The 16,784-nt window shown below is 39.1% G+C and overlaps 2 long non-coding RNA genes across 2 annotated transcripts; one reads left to right on the top strand and one right to left on the bottom strand.

The window, feature by feature from the left end:
* Positions 1-234: 234 nt before the first annotated feature.
* Positions 235-4,070, bottom strand: LOC134294784 (uncharacterized). Its single transcript, XR_010001483.1, has 3 exons — positions 3,993-4,070; positions 3,017-3,097; positions 235-832 (listed from the first exon to the last, which is right to left on the bottom strand). It is a non-coding gene; the product is annotated as an uncharacterized LOC134294784 (long non-coding RNA).
* Positions 4,071-4,150: 80 nt separating this feature from the next.
* On the top strand, positions 4,151-11,273 carry LOC134294785 (uncharacterized). The gene is made up of 2 exons (XR_010001485.1): positions 4,151-4,238; positions 11,123-11,273. It is a non-coding gene; the product is annotated as an uncharacterized LOC134294785 (long non-coding RNA).
* The last annotated feature ends 5,511 nt before the right edge of the window (positions 11,274-16,784 follow it).

The following is a 16,784-nucleotide window of genomic DNA, read 5'->3' on the forward strand; positions in this document are numbered from 1 at the left end:
GAGATAATGTGGATGCCCAATTTCATCACTGATAATAATAATGATAATGCCAATAGCATATTACCACTGTCACAAGAGTCTTCATTAACAGTTGTTTTCAGTCCTCAAATGATCACATGTCAAATCACGTCATATATGAAGTTGAAGAAAGAGACCTTGTTCAAGTTCTACAAAATTATAATTATTTGAAGTATAACTCTCTTTCCAAAATATTTTTGTACAGTTGAGAAATATTTTAGGTCAATTTTTCATTTTTCATTCCCTTTGAAATATCCCCATTTCCCTGTTAATATGTTGCTATTGCTGTTTTTGTTAGCTCCAGCCCTCTGTGGCTGCTCTTGGTTGTGTCCTGGATTTGACTTTTCCCAGATGATTCCATTCTTTTAATGCTGCTCTTTTCTCTCTTTTTGGAATAATTCATGTTAGATACTCCATTTGCATTGAGTGAAAGAAGCTACAAATTGTCTTGACAAGGATTTAACAGATATTTATTTCTCCTTTTTTGACAGTCTTTTTCATCGAATCTGCATTTGGAGCTAGTCTGAAATAATTTACTCTTTGCAGGGTAATAATACTTGCCCAAGTTAACTGATGGATCCCCATGACTTTGAAGAGCATGGACTGCATTACTACAATATGTTTATAAACAAGGATATCTCTTCCACCCAATGGCTTAAATCAGTCCAGCAAATGACTCATCCTGCAGGAGCTCAGACACTACTTTTACATCACATGTAGAGTTGCCTCTTTTGAGTTATTGTTTTCCTGGAAAAGGGAATCCATATTCCTTCCTTCTGGCATGCCTGATGGAAAGTCAGGAAGAAACTTGTAACTGGGAATGAAAAGAGATTAGGAATTTCCTTGAATCTCATGCCTGAGGACAGGTGTTTAAACCTAGATCAGGATTGCTATGGGATCTTACGTTCTGGCTACAGTTAAACTGAGAAAAAGCAATTATTAAACTGACTTGCTGAGAACTTTTAGTTTCCTGATCCAGTATAGCCTTGGAACAGTGATTATACCCTTCTCCACTACATGGAAACAAGAAATTGTTTGTTCCTTATACATTATCATGCATCAAAGATGTTATGCTTGTTGAAAGGATTTTATCTATTCTACAGTTTTGTGAAAATTATTGTTTGATGGGGAAAGGAGTTTGTAATTGGATTTCATTCCATTTTAAACAAAGATTGCGGGTTTTCGATTTACAGTCTAGTCAGGAACAACATGGAAAGCACTGGACTATGCATCATTTTCTTTGTATTCCACATTCAGTCACAGAAATCACTACACAACAAGTCAAAATGTCATTTGTCCTTATCAGCCGCATGGAGTTGTAATTTTTTTTAAGAAAAAAAAACAACAACAGTTGGTTACAGTAACATTTTGAACACTTTGAAGGACATAGAGTCCTTCAAATAAAAAAAATAGCTCTCAATTTTCTCTTAAATGTTTCTGGCTTAGTAAAAAAAGGCATTTTCATCTCATCTATTTCACTGATGCCTCAACACCAAAGCAAAGCAGAAGGCAATACCATGAGGAATAACGAAAGATAATGTGACTATGGTGTTCTTAGACCAGAGGTTCATCATTTCAATAAGGTTCGCTGTCACCCATGGATACACAAAATCCACGCAAAGTCCAGGAATGTATTCCTTATAAGACACTGATCTGGCTATCTGGAATCAGTTTTACACAACTTCTGTAAGTGACCAAGAAAGTTGCTGTTTCCAAGCTTAGTCTCCTGCACTTTTCATGATACACCATTAAACAACCCTATTGTTCTAGAAAAAGAAACCTCAGAGCACCTTCTTATTAATATAATTCCCTGCAAGAAGCACCATGGTGGCTTAAACTAATTGTTCCATGATGAATGTTTGGCTCGATTTTACATTTGATAACCCGAATGAGCTCTCTGCTGTGCTGGGAAATCCATGGGGTGTTCTACTTCAGTTTTTCTTTTGCCTTATTTGTATGTGCAACAAAGTTAAAGAAACAAAAGTTATCTATTACATCCTACTCTTTCAATGTGAAGAAGGAGGTAGTGTTCAGCTGCTACACATGCAGAATTCACATAACATTATCTGTTGAGTGTAATATTTATAAAAGCACAATTGAGTAGGCAAAATAACCTTAAGTGCTTGTTACAGACTTTGCTTTTCCTTTAAAAATCTTTCCAGATGGTAGTAGTGATGGTGGTGGTGAGGAAGAGGGTGAGCACCTGGAGGAAATTATGCTTCCTCTCTCCATGTGTCTCCTCACATAAATGTTCTTCATCTTGTCCCAGCTCTTGGCACATCGATAGACTCACCAGAGACATCTGTACTCCAGAGATATGGATTTATACTAAGGGCAAGTATTGAAATATAGTACATAGTATTGATCTATATCTAATATACCTATATCCACGAACAAATAATTGATTTAAAGTTGGACCTTCTCAGCATAAATGTGGTTGACATCACAACAAAAATGTCATTGTGTTGGAAAACTGGTTATTCCTGGAAAATGAAGCACTGAGCTGTCTCTTAGTGGAGACTTCAGAAGCCTCTCCCAATATAATGTGTTTCTCTCCGGTACTTCTTCTGGAATGCTTCCCACAGAGAAGTGAACCTAGAAAATGCCAGGGTGAATTAAACTTGGAAGTCCAGATGGATTCTTAAAGTGAGAAACTAAGTTCCTGCTGGTGGATGTTTCCTTAGAGTTACATGCATATCTATGGCCATGTGTTTTCTTCCTTGGAAATGAAGCACTCCTGTGGAGGAGGTGGAGGAACCTACAAATTGGTGCTTATTCACAAATCTGTGTATTGAAACATAGCAAACTACGTTTCTGTTTGAATTTAACTTCATCTCTTCCACTTCTGGCATCTGCAAAAGTATAGTTTGAAGTTACCAAAAATTCCAGACAAACAATGTAATAAATACTTGGTTCATCTTTAAATAATTAAAATGTTAAGGTGTTGATTATACTTAGGTCTGACCTATTCAAGGCCTAGTAGTACTTCAGTTCTTACCTTATATATGGTTTCATTTCCAAGAAACTGTTCTTGGCATAGTTCATTCTTTCTTGGAGCCAGCTGGTATTTTACCCAGAACTGCAGGAAGCAATAATTTGAGGAGAGATGATCCAAGGCATCTTGTTGCCTGAGGCAAAGGTGAAGTTTACAACTCTGCTAGATTCACTTGCAACTCCTTACTGCAACTCTGGTAAAGGGACAGCATTCATCTCCCACAGCTTCAGAAGGAATCTGGTAGTTTAGAGTCCAGGACAAGTTATGTGATGCATGCAGCCATGTCATCCAGGAGATCTCAGAAGGAATAGTGAGTAATTCCACTCTGTTTTATGGTTGCTGGGAGTATTACTAATTCTACACCAGTTTTCTTTGTTTCTGCTACTCTTTGGAAGTGGCAGTTGAAGATTTTAACTGTTGTGTGGCCCAGATAACATGCCAAATCTACTGTAGGTATAGTAGAAGCAGAGAGCAAGGGGGAAAGCTCATGTTATAGCTTTCTTTAGCTCTGTGATTTTGTGTACGGAATTTAGAGCATGTCTACATGGCGCCGGTTAATATGGAGCATTTGTATCTCAGTCTCATCATATTTCTGTTAAAAGTGTAGCCTGTTCTGTCAGAGTGTGACAGAAGCTTTGAAGCTTTGGAGTACAGAAGAATGGACACTTTGAGACTTCAGTAAAAGCAAACATATAGCTTTACTGAGTAGAGCAAATATACAGCACACACTAGCATTGACATCCAATCTAACAGACAGAAACAAGACAAAAGACACTGAAGTAAGAGGAACAAACGAAATCTTATCTCTGAATCCTCCTTACGCTTTCCAGGTACACTCAGGGTCACATCTTTACAGTTCATTAGAGGCTTGACTGATTAACCCTTTCAGTGACAATACATTCTCTGCTGATGCAATTAGGTTACATTCACAAGCATTGCACAAAATTACATTTAAACATTCACATTACATTAATCTTACATTAACATGTTCCCCTTGCTGGCCTGTCCTTGTGTCCCAGCTCCCACTCATCACTGACCAGAGCCTGGTCCATGTCTGTTGTGTCTGCTGAGGTCATAATGGGGTGCCTGTGGGATTATGAAGGAGGGGGTATAGTGACTCCTTCCTTGCTGATCACATAACTGGGTGCTCTATTGTAACTTCAGCAGATGCAACTGCAATCAATGATCAATCTCTTTCATGGAGCTCCTTGGCTAGTAAGGAAAGGTGATTGACATGAGAGTGACACACCCCCTTCCCCTCTCTGATTAAGGCAGGGAAAAGGTGATGGTGCAGTGTGTGTGTGGATAGTGAATCAGACCAACTCTGCAGGATATCCTGTCTTTGTTTACTATAGAGCAGGGGTCCCCAAACTAAGGCCCGTGGGCTGGATGCAGCCTTTCAAGGTCATTTTCCTGCCCCCCCCCCCCCCGCCCTCAATTTTAGACTTAGGCTGGCACAAAATCTGAAATGACTTGAAGGCACACAAACAACCCTCATTGGCCAGAAGCAGGCCCACACTTCCCATTGAAATCCTGATAGGTTTGTGTTGGTTAAAATTGATTTTATTTTAAATATTGTATTGTTCTTCCATTGTTGTTTTTTTTTGCACTACAAATAAGGTATGTGCAATGGGCATAGGAAAAATTTTTCAAATGATAATTCGGCCCCTCAACAGTCTGAAGGATTGTGGACCGGCCTTCTGCTTAAGAAGTTTGAGGACCCCTGCTATAGAGCAAGGTTGGCTTGAAGGCTAAAAGGTATGTGAGTGGGTACAAGTGTTTTTAAAATACTCATATGGACATCACCTTAATTTCTCAGGATTTCTGACTGACAAAACTAAGAATCCCACACTATGATTTTAAAATCAACTTTCGCGTATAATCTTGGTAAATACAAAGATATTACAAAATGTCTTCTAAATGTGAATAAGGACACCTCATGTTACACAACCTTATATAGTCTGAGTTCCTTAAAATCAGGATATAATAATAATAATAATAATAATAATAATAATAATAATAATAATTATGATACTTTATTTTTGTATCCCGCCACCATCTCCCCGAAAGGGACTCGGGGCGGCTAACATGGAGCCAGCCCCCCCCCCCCAAAAGGTATAAACAAGTTAAAATATGAAGCAAAAACAATAACAATAACAGTACAAAATCAAATAAAAACAGAATCAGGCACGGATTATACAGATAAAACCATGACAAGATAAAAGGAAAGTCCTAAAAAAAAACTTCACCACTGATGAATAGAAAAGGGGGTCAGGTCAAAGTGCATACCAATTAGACTGTTTATAAAGTGGCTGGACAAGTGTCCCAAAGTATCCTAGGATACAGCTGGGGGATAAACTGGGGTGGGATGGGAGATAGAGTGTGAGGTAACAGTATGGCTGTTGGAGCGGTCTATAGTATTTAAGCTGTCTCCATGCTTTTTGCTTCCACTTTGGTCAAAAGAGTGACAAATTTTATTACCGTTGTAAGGAACATCACAGAATGGGACAGGATTTCTAAAAATGGACATTTTCTACATTATTTTAAAATGCTGGTAGCTTGCCATCATCACTGCACTATCTGGTATGTGTTATACCTAGAAAGAATGAAAGACCCTCATATTTTATTTTGACTTTGCTTTCATTCTCCTACACAAAAATGGACACAGTGAGGAGGATTTCTGGACTGTAAATAATGAAATATAGAATATATTGTATGAGAATGTTTTTCTTCCTTCACCTTAAGGATAGTTCTATGATGGACTCCAATTTTTTGGCTGGATTCATATTTGTGGCTGAACTGAGATCAGACATTGGCTCATAAGAATGACAGCATAAATTACACAGGATAACACTAATCTGACTTCATAATTTTCCAGTGTAGTTTTTTACTTTCCCATCCTGAATAAGAGACTAGTTTCCTCTGTTCTATGGAAGCTGAGTCATATTCTGAGCTATGTTCTTATTTCCAGCAGGGCAGTGTTTCTAATAACTAGTCTCAGTCTTACTAGGACCTACTAGGGACCAGTCTCCAATAAACTAGGCTCATAAGAGTAAGTCTCAATGGGCTCAAGGGGGCATAGTAGACATTTGTGGGGTTGTTCTTTAAGTCAATAGTGATTTTTTTTATCTTAAGTGTTGTAAATTAAATATGAACTATGCAGTGTACTTAATTATATCTTTCCAGTGTCAGTCTGCTTGCAGCCTGATTGGTTGTGTAAATTTTAATTCTAGTACTATGAATGAAAGGCAAAAATAATCTCAAACCAAAAATAATCTCAGATTTCACCAAATCTGAATAATTCTATGAATCTATATTGTTACAGATTTTATCCATTTTCTTTCCAAATTAAAAAGTCCAAACCTATAGCTGTTTCTCATACAAGAGTGGGAAAACTGTGACCTCGAACTTTATGTCAAAAGTTCCGTGAAAGGGATTGGTTTGGCAAGAATGACCATTTTCTTTTCAAGAAGACTTCTGCATGGGAACGTGTAGAGAGTGCGTGGAAGAGAAAGAACAAGGGAAGAGGGTCTAAAATAGGGGGGGAAATAGAGCCATTTGGGGGGGGGGGTTAACCTTGAAATTTCATGCCACTAGTTACAGATGACCTCAAACATTTTCCTCTTAGGAGAATGTATCCCTCCCCTCTGATCACACTACCTTAGTATCTTCTCTATATGATCTGTTAGAGACATCTTCTGTAACCTTCTTTTGCTTTTTTTGTGTCCAGATCTCTACTTTGGTCTGAAATGAACTGATCCAATTTAGTGTGTACCAGAGCTGATTCTAATTGGTCTGAATCAGCCTGATCCATTGTGTTATTTGGGAATTTGGCTGAAGCAGTTGTTCACCTGCATTAACAATGAAGGCTAGGCTAATAGGCAAAGCACCAACCTCTTCAATATCCTCAGTAGCAGTACACCATTGCTAGAATAAATCCTACCAATAAATAAATACATGTCAAGTTTTGTAGATCTGGTGTTCCTGGTTACCTACATGAAGCATAGACTTGGCCTGAGGTAAGAGGAATGGAGAAGAAGGGAGAAGCAAACTAAAACAAAGATTACCAAATAGAAGACCCTTCCAGACAAACCCTATATCCCAGAATTTGATCCCAGGTTTTCTGTTTATTACAGATTTTCTGGCAGTGCAGACTCATATAATCCAGTTTAAAGTAGACAACCTGGAATGAGATCCTGGGATAGAGGGCCTGTCTGGAAGGGCCTGAAATTCATTAAAAACATTCTAATCAATCATACATTTTCCAGCTAAAAATATTTTATTCAAAAAACCCAGAAAAGATCTCAAAATTTTCTAGGCAATGCAGGAGCAATTTTACTACATTTGCTTTCTCCCTCAGACCTATATTAAGCTCAGGGACATTTTTTTTTCTTTCAAAATTCAAAATGACTCCTTTTAAAATGTCCCCTCCTGGATCTGAAACTTCTCTCTCAAACTTCTTCATGTGAGTGTGATGTACTTTTAAAAATTGAAGCTGGGGGAAGTACAGCCTTTGATGGTCAGGCAGATGGCATATGAGGCCTCCAGACCTCTGGAATTTGCCCATGCCTGCACCTAAACAAGAGATCTAAGGGCAGAAGAACAGTAACGGGAAGATCCCTGTCTTCTTCATCCAGTCTGTGTATTCAACAAAGGTTTCATCAGTATATGTCATGTTTTGAACATATGACTGGTCAGGGCCGGTCGGAGATAAATTTAAATATTAAGCGGGGGTGCTGAAAAGCGCCCCCCGCCTCCTGCACCCTGGCCCCGCCTCCCACCCAGTGTGCCCTGGCCCCGCCTCCCACACTGCGTGGGAGGCAGGGCCAGGGCACACTGGGTGGGAGGCGGAGCCAGGGTTGGCCCCGCTTCCCATGCTATTCGCCCTGGCCCCGCCTCCCACGCAGCATGGGAGGCGCAGCCAGGGTTGGAAAGAAGGAGGCTTCGCCGCCCGGGGACGGGAGGAGGGGATCCCTCCTCCCCTCCCTGGGCGGCGAAAGAGGGAGCCACAAGGCCAGGGCGCACTGGTCGGGCGGCGGGGCACCGTCAGAGCGGTGCCCCGCCTCCCGCCCAGCCTGACGGCGCCCCCCGGGACCTGCGCCCGAGGCGGCGGCGTCACGTGGCCTCTATGGTGGGGCCGGCCCTGTGACTGGTTTTAGATATCATATGTACCTTTCAATGCAATAGTACATGATTCCTTTAGAGCATTCTGGTGACATCATCCATTGTCTCGCAACCACAGGATGAGTTTGATTAATTCTACATGATTTTTCTGCCACCACATTTCACCTTCTGCCCTCCCTTATCTATCTGTCTCAGAACATCTGGACATCCAGTAGTTTGAATGAAGACAAAGTACAGCTCTTTTCATTGCTAGGCACTTCCTCCTCACACACTAAGTTCTTTCACTGTCTTTTGATTTTCTCTTTATCTCAAATACACAATTTTGGACTATTTTCAAACTTCTTCTTTTCTTCTTCCTTATCCCAGTTTTTATCATCCTCTGTACAACTGGCTTTTTTTACTGTTAACCTCTTGCTCAAACTAGACTACCGTGGCACCTATTTCTACTGACAGCTCTTCCATCTCTGGTTAATTCAAGCTGATGCTAGTCATAGGGCAGTGATGAAAGAATACATCTATTACTTTTTAAAGCTTTTTTCAAATATCTGCGGCAATGGGCAATTTCAGAATGGAACTAGTATAGAGAAGGGGAAATGGTTCAACCGAAGTGTTATCAAAGGCTTTCATGGCTGGAATCACAGGGTTGTTGTGTGTTTTTCGGGCTGTATGGCCATGTTCCAGAAGTATTATCTCCTGACATTTCACCCACATCTATGGCAGGCATCCTCAGAGGTTGTGAGGTATATACCTCGCAACCTCTGAGGATGCTTGCCATAGATGTGGGTGAAACGTCAGGAGAGAATACTTCTGGAACATGGCCATACAGCCCGAAAAACACACAACAACCTAGTTCAACCAAAGTTACTGTGTCAATTTAAAATCTCCTCTGATGTTTGCCTTGATATACTTCACATATACAGTAGAGTCTCACTTATCCAAGCTAAACAGGCCAGCAGAAGCTTAGATAAGCGAATATCTTGGATAATAAGGAGGGATTAAGGAAAAGCCTATTAAACATGAAATTAGGTTATGATTTTACAAATTAAGCACCAAAACATCATGTTATACAACACATTTGACAGAAAAAGTAGTTCAATATGCAGTAATGTTACGTTGTAATTACTGTATTTACGAATTTAGCACCAAAATATCACAATATATTGAAAACATTGACCACAAAAAATGGCTTGGATAATCCAGAAGCTTGGATAAGCGAAGCTTGGATAAGTGAGACTCTACTGTACATGTTTCATACTACAGTTAGTAGCTTGTTGTTATCAATGGTCTATTAGAGTAAATCTACAAATATCAATACTTTTTCTCACCCATCTCCAATCATAGGCTGTAGAGAAACTAGTTTACAGAGGCAAAGGATATGTGAAATAGTTTGTTGAATGAAAGCATTAGTAAATAGTGCATGGCAAACAGGTTTCGGGGTTTCGTAATGCTTCAAAAACCTGTCAGATGTGTTTGAATTAAAACATATCCCCCCACCCCAGCATGCACACACAAACACATGGGAATACTACATCAGACAAACTCGGTAGTCAATAATAGTCTTAACTGTTTTCTGTTTATAGTCATGCTATTATGTCTTTACTTTTGTTATTAAGACGTTCTGGATTGCTATGGGATAATTTGCATTGACCTAAAATGCATTTTCAAGCTAGCTTCAAACTGTGCTGGCTATACAATGCACACTGCCAAAGTGTGCTGTAGTGAGAGTTAAGGAGATAAAAGCAAATTTGGGGGACAGTCCAAAATAAATCCCTGAATGCAGGTAACACAACTGCAATGAAAACCACATCACACAGCAAAATTGGCTCTGCATAATGCGAAATACATTGTAGACAGCCAACATGCTCATGCACATTATAATATTCAGAATGGGGAGGAGGGTGATGAAAAACACCCAAGGGAATGACTGGACAGCAGATGGCCACTTGATCTCCTGGGAAGGTAATTGAATAGTGCTAACTGGCACTTTCAGCTTCTTTTTTCCATCTTGTATGCCTCTGGAGCACATGTGCACATCTTGTCCGGAAATGGAAACATACACATTCTCTGCTGCTATCAAGCTGTGGATACTGCAGATTCTGGAACCGGTCTGAAGCCACCTTCCATGGTTTATGTAATCACTGTCTTGGCCTAAATCTTCTTTCAGAAATGGCAATCTAGTCACCTGCACAGTGACACTGGTTTCTTCCAAACCAATTCTAAACTGACCTTAGTGTTCAATATAGATGTTAGTTCTAAGTCTAGAAAAAGATCCCTACATGCACATACATCTATAGAGATTCAAACATGGCCCCTCTCTCCAAAGATATAACACACACAACAATTTGTGAATTTCTCCCTCTTTTAGAGAATCCTGTGCTTTGGCAGATAGAGTACGATTTCCTCAAATAAGAATTATGGAGATTTAAAATCCTTGATTGATTATTATCCCTGAATTGATTGATTTCCTGAAATATTCCCTGGTGATGTATGCTTTGCCTCACTTTTCCAAATTCCCTGTTCTACAGGTACAGTAGAGTCTCACTTATCCAACGTAAACGGGCCGGCAGAACATTGGATAAGCAAATATGTTGGATAAGAAGGAGATATTAAGGAAAAGCCTATTAAACATTAAATTAGGTTATGATTTTACAAATTAAGCACCAAAATATCATGTTATACAACAAATTTGACAGAAAATGTAGTTCAATACACAGTAATTCTATGTAGTAATTACTGTATTTACGAATTTAGCACCAATCATGATGTATTGAAAACATTTGACTACAAAAATGCGTTGGATAATCCAGAACGTTGGATAAGTGAGTGTTAGATAAGTGAGACCCTACTGTACTATTAAGTTGTGCATCTTGTTGTTCGGGATTGTGGCTTGCAGCACACAATACTCCAGATTATAGTGGGTCCTTGCTGCTTGTACCCAATGACTTCTTAGTCCTTCCTAACACAATGAATCTAAATATTTTCCAGATGGGAGAGCTACTCGTTTCCTTGGAAGAGTAATTCTACCATTCCAGCCTGTGTTATATATGACTCAAAACTTCAGATGTGGGATTTTGCTGGCACCTGGTTTTATTCTCTGAAAGATCACAACAAAGAAATAAACAGATTTTTACCAGTCGCCAGCACCTCATTCCCTCATCTTTGCAAACATAAAGCAACCATGAAACCCATTTTTAATTATGGGCTATTGCAATTAAGTACAAACCAGCCCAAGTTCACACTGGAGGTTGAAGGAAGCTAAAGCAGTCACTTTGCTATTAGCAGTGAGAAAACTCTGCCATCTATGAACTGTTAAATTATTGAAATGAACTGTAACAGTACACTGGATTGTTGCTGAGGTCATTGTAGACTACTGGAAGTCAAGAGTGGAGCAACAATGGGGAGAGACCGAGGGAGGGAGAGCCTTCAAAGCCTGAGGCTAGTCTTAAAACCCACACATTGTTTCTCAAGCATTCAGTCCCTGATAGGTAGTCTGATAGCAGGCCTGATTTGCTAGCGTCCGGGAGGTCTAACGGTGCTTGCTTGTTTTAAGGCAAGCCAAAATACGCTTGAGACGCCACAGTGAAGCTGTGATTCCCATGCCCTGTCACATTCCTTCTGAGAAGATCTCAGCAGGCCTCCCCCACTGCGGCCCCCCCACCCTGTATCTACGTGCCATCCAGGATGTAGACAAATTAATTCCAAGTGACCTATGTGGGGGTGGACTATTTGGAAACAAACAGGGAGGAGGGAGGGGGAGAGAATATCTTCGGCTGTCACATTTTCACATTTGTTCCCTAGATTCTTCATGGCAATAAAAATAACAACACATTAGTGTGTTTCTATTCTTTCTATTCCATTTTTTTTTTAAAAAAATCATACAATTTTACATATGTAAAGAACTTCTGCTGAAAGTGTTCAAGCTTTAACAAAGTTTGTGTGAGTGAATGGGGAGGGGGGTTCCTATTGGGATACAGGGAAAGGGAAGGGCATGATTTTAGGGGAACCGGGAAAAAATTACCCTAAGTTTATTCTGTTGCTCTTTTATTTAAGGCAATACCATAAGTAAAAAATGAAACATAAGCTTATGAATGAAAAAGCTATCCTGCTACTTGTATATATTAGGACTCATTTCTCTCTCTCATTTTTTACACACACACACAGCATAAAATCCCCCCCAAGAAAAGTATCTCAAAGCAAACAGTGACTTTTCAGAGGATAATGGGAAAATTCAACCAGATACTCATTGAGCTATCCAGGCCCTACCTAAATACTCTTAAGGGAAAAAAAGAGCTTTTTCTGTTCTTAGATGCTAAGAAGAGTAAGTTCTGGTTAGTATTTGGATGAGAGACCACCAATGAATTGATGCTCTGAGTATATAGAACTGGCAAAACTATGCTTAAGTATTTTGTGCCTAAGACAATCCTACAAAATTTTAAGAGGTTGTCATAAATCAACAGGTGACTTGAAGGCACATATGCAAACATCCATCTCTTTTCAGCATTTTCTGATTTCTTTATTAAATTTCTGTAACAAGTTAAGGAAAACTGTGCAGACCATCGCTGTTCCTTTTGTGTTAAATGACTTAGAATCAATATCAAAGACTATCTTAAAAGAAGAGACAGTATCTCCTAAGTCTCATAACATCCCAATGTTATTTCATTGTCAAGTGTCCTGTAACAAGGTACAATGATTTGGACCTGGGGTAAAGCTAAATAAAATTGAACCTGGGTGGTGATTTTTACTAAACAAGAAGTAATTGGTTGGGGACCTTGGACAGGAGGGGAAAGTACAGAAATAACTCCAAACTCAGTAAAATTGCCAGTTGGCATCCCACCAAGGACTTAGGGGCTTATTAGCCAATTGGAGTTTTAAAAACCCATCTAATTGTTGAGTGTGCAGCCCTCCAAAGTCCCATTAGATTATGCTTTTTCTAGATTACTGGCTGTTCCTCTATGGTCAGTCTATAAAGAAGAAAGAAACAGATGAGACAAGGCAAAGAAAGGATACATTAGGCAACCTTAACAATGTGTATCTAGCAAAGCTAATTTAACTTTGGGATCAGTTCCACTCAACATGTTGCTGTTGTGTGCTTTTAAGTCATTCCTGACTTATGGTAATGGTAAAGTGAGACATATTACAGTCTATGTGTGAGCTTGTTTATGTTTCGGCAAGATATTTTTTGCAATAGTTCACCATCTGAGGCGGAGAAAATGATTTGACCCCAATGGCTGAACACTAATCTACTGGAGTTCCAGTCTTACACACTAAACACTACACTTCCAGCTCTATTTCTATGATAAAAATCCATACCTTCATCATCAGTTTTAAATCCTGTATAATATGCATTAACCTTGAGTAACTCGTATGCTTATTGATTTAAATTTTAAAATCTCTGTCCTTAATAAAATAAGAGTGACTTTAGGTTTTGATTCTGACATGGGTCATGAATATTTTGATTTTTCTGTAGTTTCAATGTTCCTTCTCAACATAAAAATCAAATCAAATCTGTACTTTAAAGTAGCAATGGCAAGTGGTCTGACATATTAAAGCATTCGCTCCCATACATGAGATTCACATCTCAAGAAAATATGCTACAAGTACATAGTGGAACAAAAAGATTGATTGATGGCACCAGTGTTGGTGCAGAGGTGTTTTCCTTCTATGTTTTAGTCAAACTTCCAAGGCACAAGATGGGGAATCCATGTTGTGTTTTAGTCCAAACTTTAAAGGAACTACTCTATTTCCAAACAAGTTTCATTACCTTGGGCAGTTCCTTTAAAGTCTGGATTAAAACCCAATCCAGATTCCAATGAAATGGAAGCTACCAGGAGAACTGAAGGGAGAAAAGCTCTGGAGGGCCTACAGCCAAGTGCTGAAAATCAGCAGACCAAATGGCTACCGTTCCTCCTTTTTTTTTGGTTCACTGATTCTTTTGTTCCATAGGGGATTGTACCATTCTGTTCCATCCAAATGGATGGAATGGTACAAAACCACAAAAGAAACAGAGGAAACAGGATTTGGGCCCAACTCTACTGTATAGTAGAAGCCAGGAGCAGCAGGAGATACTGAGTTTAAAACAGGGTTGAAAATCAGCTGAGGTTCCATTTTGTATTACTGGACCACAGTAACTATAGGGGCCATAGCCAAAGGTGAGAAATGCTCATGTGGAAGTCAACATGATTTTGACCCTTGATCTATGGCAGGGGTGGACAACTATCTAGGTGTGAAGGTCCAATGCCTTCTCCCCAGTTGTGACATTAAAACTCAATATCAAGTATCTGAATAGAACAGAGGGCAGGTAACTGAAGATATGAGCTTAATTCATCAATATCTGACCTGATTGAAAGCAGCGTTTAGGCAATCCCAACCACCAATAAATACTTTAAATACTATATATTTGCTGGTAGGTCCCCACAATATTTAAACCACACACAAAGAGCACAGGCTTTCAGAAATGAGAAATCACTTCAGTACTATTACCAGCAAGGCCTCTTCCACTCCAAACAGTTCCTGGACCCCAAAGCACCCCTCATGGACCCCTCCTGATAAGTCAGGAATCACACTTTAAACTTTTGCTAGAATAGAAATGCATAAGTCTCTCAGGTATTAAACTAAAGAGGAGAGGCAGCTTTTGAATTTAATTATTCTTTGTCTTCTCTGTTCAACAAATCCAGAGAAGTCAACAGATTCTAGAAATATCAACAAGGTTCCATGGTCTTACTGAGACCCCTACTTCTTACCACCAAAAAACTCTATAACACTTTCCTTTCAACTTGTCAATTTTTATATTCTAATCCCCCCAGGAATGTAACCTTTCATAGAGAGAGTATCATACTGTCTAAATGGCTATATACATGCATTTCAGGGATGATAAACATTCAATCTGGGCATTGAGCAGAGTAACACAACTTGCCTTTCCTACAACAATAGCCTTGGTTGTTTGGAGTTCCCCTCCTCCCTAAGGTTTTAGTTCTTGCACTTTGGAAGCCTGGCTATTCACAGCAATAATGGCCTGTATATATTTCTTTGTTCAAAGGAAATTAGGGTAACCTGATTTTTATTATTCCCTGTAGTCTTACAATCTCCAGAGTAATAACTTTTCCTGTTCTCTAATTTACTTTTACATCATTGGAAATGTATACCATTTAGCTCAGATTCTCCCATGACCAGTTGAGACCTGGTGCTGATTGGTTAGTAAGACTTTCTGTGAAATGTAAGGAAGGGCTCTTTCTCCACAAATTTGCCAAACACATGGAGGAGTTAATCTCTTTGTAAATGTTGTGAACTGGAGTAAGTAATTTTTTATGTTTTGTTCCCCAAGGTACCCACTGACCACTCTGTGTCCCTGTTATTTAATCAGACAGTTAATCTTTCAAGGGCTGGTAGTCATTTTAGATTAACCTTTGGATCCTAAAAATTAGTAATGCAATTTCCTTCTGGTTAATTTTTTGTTAATTTCTTTCCATATCTTTCCAGTGGTCAGCTCAATTTTTAAACATCTGCCTATGCTACAATTATATTAAGAAAAATGTATGTGCTTAAAAAGAAATAGAGCAGGGGGGCTGATCAGGTTTAATTATATGCATATATTTATGGCATAATTTCCATTTATGATAAAAATTAATCCAGAAACTATTTCACATGCTAGATAGCACATTAGACACAAAAATGAGTTTTTGTAACAGATAGCCATCTTGAGAACACCAGAATCTTAGTAATTTATCAGTTTTCCTTTTAATTAAAACTCAAGTATAGTTTATGCACTGTTTGATTCACTGTCAACATTTAAGATGCTGTGGGGAAGGGGGCTTTTTGGTAGTTTTCAGGTCAGCTGGTAAAGGCTGCTGATTCCATTACAAGATACTCTGGTAAACTCAAGACATCTGTCTTTTGTGAGATCTGTCTATGAACACACTAGAGCACAGTTATCTTTGTGACATAACACTCAGATGTATTCCAAAAGAAAAGAAGAAGAAGAAGAAGAAGAAGAAGAAGAAGAAGAAGAAGAAGAGTTGCCCTTCACAGGAATGATTAGAATATGAGAATGAAAAGGAAGCAATTTCTGATCCACCATTTCCTTGTCCATTAGCTTTACCATCATCTCAATTTTACATGTTCATATCAATAAACCTACAAATGCTATAGGAAGGAAAGGAGTCTAGCATTGGGTATCGCATACTGGATCTAGGAAGCTGTGGGGAGAAAAGGGTGAAACACCACACATGGACACTTATTTACTCATAAATGGGGCATTTTGGAAAATAATCCTAATATTTGATGTTTTTAGTTGACAACTTATCTTCCATTTATGATGACCCTGTGGATGAGGGATCGTAGTAGCCCAGCTAAGGTTCTTGCAAACTCAGGATGGTGACTTGAAAACCAAGACACGTGTGACCAAGAAACATCAGAGTTTAGTCAAGATGGCACAATTAATATAAAAGAATAGATGCTAGGAAAGACTGTAGCAATTTGTTCAAATTATATTTCTCTCTTTTCTTCATTTTTCATCCTTGCTAACATGCACACTGTCCACTAGGCTTGTGCAATCTGGGTAAACCACAATCTGTTTCAGTATCCCAGATTTTGGTGAAAATCCCGATCCATTTTTTGGGAGTTTCCCAAATCCAGGAGGACCGAAATCCGT

This window comes from Anolis carolinensis, chromosome 1, assembly GCF_035594765.1.
Source record: "Anolis carolinensis isolate JA03-04 chromosome 1, rAnoCar3.1.pri, whole genome shotgun sequence".
Lineage (NCBI taxonomy): Eukaryota > Metazoa > Chordata > Lepidosauria > Squamata > Dactyloidae > Anolis > Anolis carolinensis.